This window comes from Simochromis diagramma, unplaced genomic scaffold, assembly GCF_900408965.1.
Source record: "Simochromis diagramma unplaced genomic scaffold, fSimDia1.1 OVJJ01000746.1, whole genome shotgun sequence".
In the NCBI taxonomy this organism is placed as follows: domain Eukaryota; kingdom Metazoa; phylum Chordata; class Actinopteri; order Cichliformes; family Cichlidae; genus Simochromis; species Simochromis diagramma.
In genome coordinates, this window is record NW_024386757.1 from 557,223 (window position 1) to 565,572 (window position 8,350).

Consider the following 8,350-nt stretch of genomic DNA (forward strand, 5'->3'; position numbering starts at 1 on the left):
TCACAGTTTGTCCCTCACAAGATTTGTGGATTTTATTTTGTACTAAGTTTAAGTTCAGCAATAAAGCTGGTTTTTAGTTTACTCCTTTTTTCCAAATCCTGTGCCAGGCTTGACAGGTGAAAGCAAACCAGACAACCCAATGTATATGATACACTGACAATGATGCTGATTCACGGTAATTCTCTATTCCCAGGAAATTTTAGAAGCTGTTAAAGAAAAGGATGCATATGTGGCAGGATGAATGTTATCCCTCGGTCCAACCCACTTTCAGCCTGGCCCATTAGGGGGCGCTGGTATAAATAGTGGCCATTTGAGTGTCTCTGGATCGCTTGCCTGTGATCTCCTTTTTGGTCACCTGACTTCCTCGGAGTGGTAGAGATAGTTTGTGGGTTACTCCTCTGAAGTCTCCATCGCGGCTGGTCGTAGCTATAGAAGCCTCCTCTGAGCTATTCTGCTTACATTCTATGACACGGCTTACTTGGTACGTAATCAACTTTTGTTACGCTCTCTGCCTTCTATTGTTCTTTTATAGTAATTATTTATTATGTTTCGCAGGAAGTGTGGGCCTTAGTTTTGCGCCAAGCTACGTGAACTGAAGTGCTGCTGTTTTGCCTTGCTGTGCTTTTATCGTCTGTTCCCGTTGTGAGATTTCTTTCCCTGCTGCTGTCAGCTTTTACAGTGGACGTCGGCGTGGACAACGGCCATATGCATGCCGGTTATCGGAGTCAGCTGGCGTGCATATTGATTGACTGTTAACTTGTCGTTGTGTGACGGCAAGTTGGAGCAGTACGGCGATTCCGTTTGCTCCAGATTTTAGAGTTTTATCCAGATTGTATGTTGTTTTATTGCTTTTGATTTGTAGTTTGGATTTTTGTTACACCACTGGTGGGAGGCCCTTTTTCTAGCTGTAGATCACCAGTGTGGTCTTGCAGTTGGGTTATCCCCCGGTGCTACACATTAGTTTGTTGTAATATATTAAAATTTTCTTTGTTTCTTTTATTCAGATGCGGAGTGCCGACGTGGAGGAGACTAGGGTGCCTTGGTGGTGGGATCCCTTGAGTGTACACACCTGCCTTGTCTAGTTTATTAGTGTGAGTGTGTGATAGTGTGCTGCACTTGTGTTTTGGGTGTGTTTTCTTTCTTTAGTTTGTGTGTGTGGCATCCCTGCCCCTCCACTGGTAAGCCTCAGCTCTGAATACCTTTTTAAGCATATTTGTACTTGAATATTTATGATTGTGTTTTTATATGGTGTTTTAAATAATTATTAATAAATTGTCAATTTGTTTATTACTGAACCTCGTCTCTGGATTGAGTATAGCGAACCTAAGTGCCTTTTTGGTGATTTAGTGTTATTTCCAGTATTCTCTGGGTGAAATTCCCAGGGTGGCGTTGTCGTTCTTTAAAACTGAAGAGTATTTACTTCATATCCCAACCTCGTCTCGCCACAAACTTGGCGTTGTTGTCGACAGGATATACTCTTTAAAACAGAGACGTGTGTTCTTCTTTTTTTGTTTGGTGTAACGTAAATTGTTTTTTTATATTATTTTGTACAGAATAAAGGCAAAGCAGCAGCTACTTTGGTGTGGGATTTCACAGCTGTGTTACAGAGATGGAGGAAGAGTTACAGGAACTCAGGGACTTGATCGCGCAGCTGAAAGCAGACAATGAGAGGCTGCGCCAGGAGAGGGCTGTTGGGTCAGGTACTAGTGCTACACCTTCTACTTCAACTACATCATCTGTTAACCCCCCAACGGCTGGTGTCTCTGTAGCAGAGAGACTAGTTTTTGTGCCCCGTGACAGAAAATGCCCTATGTTTAGAGGAAAATCAGGTATAGGGTTGAATGAATGGTTGGAGGAAATAGAAGGTTGTGCTAGGGCACATCATTTGTCTGTGGCTGATAAAGCATTTTTCCTGTTTGACCACCTAGAAGGAGAAGCACGTGAGGAGATCAAATATCGCTCTAGTGCAGAGAGGACTGATCCTGCTAAGATAATCACTATATTGCAAGAACTTTATGGCTGTTCAGACTCCTATGTAGCATTGCAGGAAGCTTTCTTCTCTAGAAAACAGCAGGAAAGTGAGACACTGCAAGAGTTTTCCCTCGCTCTCTTGGGTCTTATGGAAAAGGTTAAATCGAGTGCCCCCAATGGCATGCCCAATGCTGACGTCTTATTAAGAGATCAATTTGTTAAACAGGTCTTAGATAGTACCTTGCGGCGGGAGTTAAAGCAGCTAGTAAGGAGGCAGCCAACACTGACCTTGCTGGAGATTAGAGGGGAAGCTATTAGGTGGGAACGTGAAGGGTTGCCTAGTGGCGTTAGGCATAGAAGCAGTTCTGTCCCTTCTGTTTATGGCATTCAGTATGGGGTCCATAGCGGTCCTTCAGGAATAGCTCAGTCTACCCATTTGTCTGAGATGAGCGAGATGAAGGAATTGTTAAAGCGCCAGCAGGAGCAACTTAATCAGCTCACCCAGAGCATTGCTCGATTGCAGGGCCCCCATCGAATGCCTCGTTCAGGACGGGGCGATTCCATTATATGCCGTCGTTGTCAGCAACCTGGACATTTTGCTCGGGAGTGTGATGGGGAACGCGTTCCTCGTTCCCGGCCTCCTTCGCAGGCCCCTCTGCATAATCGCAGGCACTCTCCTTTAAATACGGCTTCGGAAAACTAGCACCCTCCGTATTGCCGAGCCACAGTTCGGGTGGGGTGTCTATTGGCTCAAGGGTTGCTTCTAATGGTCCAGAGGCAGTCTCCAAATTAATTTCATCCTGTCCTCATATAGATGTGGACATGGGCGGTATAAAAGTACCTTGTTTGGTTGATACAGGGTCCATGGTCTCCACCATTACTGAAAGTTTTTTCCGCCAGCATTTTGAGTCCTGGGGTCAAGAGCGTCTCCAAGCTTGTCATTGGTTGCAGCTTAAAGCGGCTAATGGGTTGTCCATTCCTTACCTTGGCTATATCGAGCTAAGTGTAGAGCTCTGTGACAAGTTTCTTCCACAGTGTGGCGTGTTGATCGTTAAAGATCCTCCAGGTGCAGGACCTTCCACGGTTCCGGGTGTATTGGGGATGAATGTCATTCGGAAGTGTTACCACGAGCTTTTTGGGCAACACGGTGAAGCATTGTTTAGTTTGGGCCCTGTCACAGAGGCCCCTAAACCCCTTGTGCAGGCGCTGCAAAAGTGCCATGATGTTAGTATAAGAGCCCCACTGGATTTGTCTGGCCATGTGAGAGTGAGGGGTAAGCGAGCATGTTGCATTCCGGGTGGTGTAATGAAAGTAGTGGCCGCCACCTGTTCGGAGCAATATTCAGGTGCCACCGTGTTATTTGAACCTAATGATGTTAACTTGCCTGCTGGACTTTTAGCTTCCCCTGCATTGGTTCGAGTGGTTAGAGGTACTGCATACATACCAGTTGTTAATGTAGGGACCACGGCGGTCTTGCTTCACCCCAGGACTGTTATAGGGACCCTGGAAGATGTTCATGTGATCAGTTTGCCTGCTGGTGTGACAGAAATACCCCCTAACGTAGCCACAATGGCATCTCACACCGCCACCCCTACTGTGCAGGATCAGATGGAAGGGATTGACTTGTCTAAACTGTCAGCAGAGGAACAGGGACAGGTGAGGTCTCTCCTTAAGAAATACAGCTCTGTCTTTTCTGCTCATGACACTGATTTGGGTTGCACTAACTTAATCTCCCATGACATTCCACTCTTAGACGATATCCCCGTGCGGCAGCGTTACAGGCGCATCCCCCCTTCAGAGTACGAGGTTGTGAAAGAGCATATTAACCAGTTGTTAGGGGCCAAGGTGATTAGAGAGAGTAGCAGCCCCTATGCTTCTCCCATTGTGCTCGTTAAGAAGAAGGATGGCAGCCTGCGCATGTGTGTTGATTATCGGCAATTGAACAACAAGACAAGGAAAGATGCATTCCCCCTGCCGTGCATTGAAGAATCTTTAGATGCGCTGACTGGTGCCCGTTGGTTTTCCACCATGGATTTAGCAAGTGGCTATAATCAGGTCCCAGTGACGGAAGAGGATAGGCCCAAGACTGCCTTCTGTACTCCTTTCGGCCTATTTGAGTGGAACCGAATGCCATTTGGGCTCTGTAATGCCCCTAGCACCTTCCAGAGATTAATGCAACGCCTTTTCGGTGATCAACAGTGCCAGTCTCTGCTTCTCTATCTTGATGACATTGTAATCTTTTCATCAACAGTACAGCAACATCTTGAGCGGCTGGATGTGGTGCTAGGTCGGCTTCAGCAGGAAGGTTTAAAAGCAAAGCTTGCCAAATGTGCCTTTTTCCAGCGGGAGGTTCGCTACTTAGGCCATGTCATCTCCGATCAAGGTGTTTCCACGGACCCTAGCAAGGTGGAAGTGGTGGCTAACTGGCAGCCTCCTAAGACTGTTTCGGAACTACGCTCCTTTCTTGGGTTTGCCAGCTATTATCGCCGTTTTGTAGAGGGTTTTGCCAAGTTGGCGGCACCTCTGCATAGACTGGTGGCAGAGTGGGGAGGCAGAAAATCAAAGACTAAGTCAGAGCATGGTGTAGCGGAGAACTGGACTGCAGAGTGTGCTCAAAGTTTTGAGACATTAAAGACTAAACTGACAACAGCACCAGTGCTTGCTTATGCAGATTTCTCTTTGCCTTTTATTTTAGAAGTGGATGCCAGCCATGCCGGCCTAGGGGCAGTGCTTTCCCAGGAGCAGGGAGGTAAGGTGAGGCCAATAGCCTATGCCAGTTGGGGTTTGAGGCCCACTGAGCGCAATATGCTAAATTATAGCTCAATGAAGCTGGAGTTTTTGGCACTTAAGTGGGCCATGACTGAGAAGTTTAGAGAGTACTTGTTGGGCCACAAGTGTATTGTTTACACCGACAACAATCCTCTTAGTCACTTGTCTTCTGCTAAACTTGGGGCTACTGAGCAGCGCTGGGCAGCTCAGCTCGCTTCGTTTGACTTTGACTTAAAGTACAGGTCAGGAAGGAGTAATAAGAATGCAGACGCTTTATCTCGCCAGCATCCACCTGATCCTCAGGAGATTAAAGCCATGGTTCCTGGTACTGCCTTGCCTGGACCTCTTCAACAAGCCTTGCAGCTGGGACCAGCTGAGGTATTACAAGCTGCCATTACAGTTTTGCCCCATCTCACTACTCCTGATCTTCATACCCTCCAACACGTCGACCCAGTGATAAAAGAGATCTTGGTGTTCTGGAGACGGAAGCAGCGACCCAGCTTTGAGGAGCGGCAGCAGCTTGCTCCACCTGCTCTGGTGCTGCTACGACAATGGGATCGTCTGATTGAAAGGGAAGGAGTTCTGTATCGTCAGGTTCATCGCCCTGACGGTGCCGAGGTGGTACTTCAGCTTTTGCTGCCTAGTGCACTGGTTGAGCAGGTGTTGACTCATGTTCATCAGGAGCATGGCCATCAAGGGGTGGAAAGGACCCTAGCGCTTCTCCGCTCACGGTGCTACTGGCCAGGTATGTCTGCTGAGGTAGCTCGTTGGTGTCAGAGATGTGAACGTTGCCAAATTGCAAAAGACACCCAACCAGCAGCTCAAAGTTTCATGGGACATTTGTTGGCTTCTCGACCAAATGAAATCTTGGCCATTGATTACACCCTGCTCGAACCTTCCCGGAATGGGCTGGAGAACGTTTTGGTGATGACTGATGTTTTCAGCAAGTATACATTGGCTGTCCCCACTCGTGACCAATGTGCGGCTACAGTGGCCCAGGTTCTCGTGACTGAGTGGTTTTCGAAGTTTGGTGTACCAGCGCATATCCATTCCGATCAGGGTCGTAACTTTGAAAGCTCCCTGATCCAGCAGCTCTGCAGGTTTTATGGTATCGAGAAGTCCCACACTACTCCTTATCATCCGGCTGGAAATGGTCAGTGTGAACGTTTTAATAGGACTTTGCACAATTTGTTGCGGACCCTGCCAGTATCCAGAAAAAGAGACTGGAATGTATGTTTGCCCCAGTTACTCTACTGTTATAATACCACTCCCCATCAGGCTACTGGGGAAACCCCATTCTTATTCATGTTTGGGCAAGAACCCAGGTTGCCAGTGGACTTTCTGTTGGGCAGAGTACCGGACCCCATCAGTGGAGATGTGCACGAGTGGATTCAGGAGCATCAAGCCCGGCTACAGGTTGTACATGAAGGAGCCAAGGAACGGTTGCAATTGGCTGCCGACCGCAGAAAGAGGCACCACGATAAAAAGGTGAAAGAGGCACCATTGAATAATGGCCAGTTGGTGTTCCTGCGCGATCTGAGTGGAAGAGGGAGATGTAAAATCCAAGATCGATGGAAACCAGTGGTATATAGAATCCTGAGGGCACCTAAAGGAGGTGGGGCAGTATATACCATTGCACCTGCAGATGATCCCAGCAGTGTGAAGCATGTTCATCGTACCTTGTTGAAGGCTGTGGTAACGGCAGCTACACCATCAGAAGGGCCTGCTCCAAGCAGTAGCTCACATGGCCCAGAAATATCCTCCCCAGAACCAGGACATGACTCATCACGTGACAGTGACCTGTTATTCCTGAGCATAGGAGCTCCTCAAGTAAATGTTTCACCGTCTTACAGCCCAGTGGCAGTGATTCCAAGTAGCCCTGAGTTGTTGCTCCCACCAGAAGACCGAACTTCCGATGTTCCAGCCACTTGTACAGTTACTCCGAGTGTAGCACCAGTTCCATCTAGCTCTCTTCCTGCTCCCTCTACGAGTTCTGATACAAGAAATGTGGTGGCGCGAAAAACAACCCGGTCCACAGCTGGCCAGCATTCAAACATCCATCATCTCCCAAGACCAACAGGGGAGGTGGCACAAGGGGCTGCTAACTCTATTTCTGAGCCTAGGGTACATGCTGTCTCTGCATTTTTTAGGCCTTGGGACTAATCTGGGTGTCTTTGTAATTCATCGTCGGGGCGACGATGCAAGAAGGAGGGGTAGAATGTGGCAGGATGAATGTTATCCCTCGGTCCAACCCACTTTCAGCCTGGCCCATTAGGGGGCGCTGGTATAAATAGTGGCCATTTGAGTGTCTCTGGATCGCTTGCCTGTGATCTCCTTTTTGGTCACCTGACTTCCTCGGTGTGGTAGAGATAGTTTGTGGGTTACTCCTCTGAAGTCTCCATCGCGGCTGGTCGTAGCTATAGAAGCCTCCTCTGAGCTATTCTGCTTACATTCTATGACACGGCTTACTTGGTACGTAATCAACTTTTGTTACGCTCTCTGCCTTCTATTGTTCTTTTATAGTAATTATTTATTATGTTTCGCAGGAAGTGTGGGCCTTAGTTTTGCGCCAAGCTACGTGAACTGAAGTGCTGCTGTTTTGCCTTGCTGTGCTTTTATCGTCTGTTCCCGTTGTGAGATTTCTTTCCCTGCTGCTGTCAGCTTTTACAGTGGACGTCGGCGTGGACAACGGCCATATGCATGCCGGTTATCGGAGTCAGCTGGCGTGCATATTGATTGACTGTTAACTTGTCGTTGTGTGACGGCAAGTCGGAGCAGTACGGCGATTCCGTTTGCTCCAGATTTTAGAGTTTTATCCAGATTGTATGTTTTATTGCTTTTGATTTGTAGTTTGGATTTTTGTTACACCACTGGTGGGAGGCCCTTTTTCTAGCTGTAGATCACCAGTGTGGTCTTGCAGTTGGGTTATCCCCCGGTGCTACACATTAGTTTGTTGTAATATATTAAAATTTTCTTTGTTTCTTTTATTCAGATGCGGAGTGCCGACGTGGAGGAGACTAGGGTGCCTTGGTGGTGGGATCCCTTGAGTGTACACACCTGCCTTGTTTAGTTTATTAGTGTGAGTGTGTGATAGTGTGCTGCACTTGTGTTTTGGGTGTGTTTTCTTTCTTTAGTTTGTGTGTGGCATCCCTGCCCCTCCACTGGTAAGCCTCAGCTCTGAATACCTTTTTAAGCATATTTGTACTTGAATATTTATGATTGTGTTTTTATATGGTGTTTTAAATAATTATTAATAAATTGTCAATTTGTTTATTACTGAACCTCGTCTCTGGATTGAGTATAGCGAACCTAAGTGCCTTTTTGGTGATTTAGTGTTATTTCCAGTATTCTCTGGGTGAAATTCCCAGGGTGGCGTTGTCGTTCTTTAAAACTGAAGAGTATTTACCTTATATCCCAACCTCGTCTCGCCACACATACACAAAAGCACAGCTTATAAATAAAAACATTAACCTCCTAGGACCTGGCGTCCACATATGTGGACATCACATTTTGGGTTATTTAGACCAAAATACTCAAATTTAGCTCTACATGGGCCTGATATCCACTAACGAGGACATTATACTGCTACTGTTCTATCAAAATTTTAATG

The 8,350-nt window shown here is 47.0% G+C and overlaps 1 long non-coding RNA gene across 1 annotated transcript; it reads left to right on the forward strand.

Moving 5' to 3' along the window:
- Positions 1 to 229: 229 nt before the first annotated feature.
- On the forward strand, positions 230 to 1,405 carry LOC120730427. The gene is made up of 2 exons (XR_005695106.1): positions 230 to 481; positions 556 to 1,405. It is a non-coding gene; the product is annotated as an uncharacterized LOC120730427 (long non-coding RNA).
- Positions 1,406 to 8,350: the final 6,945 nt, after the last annotated feature.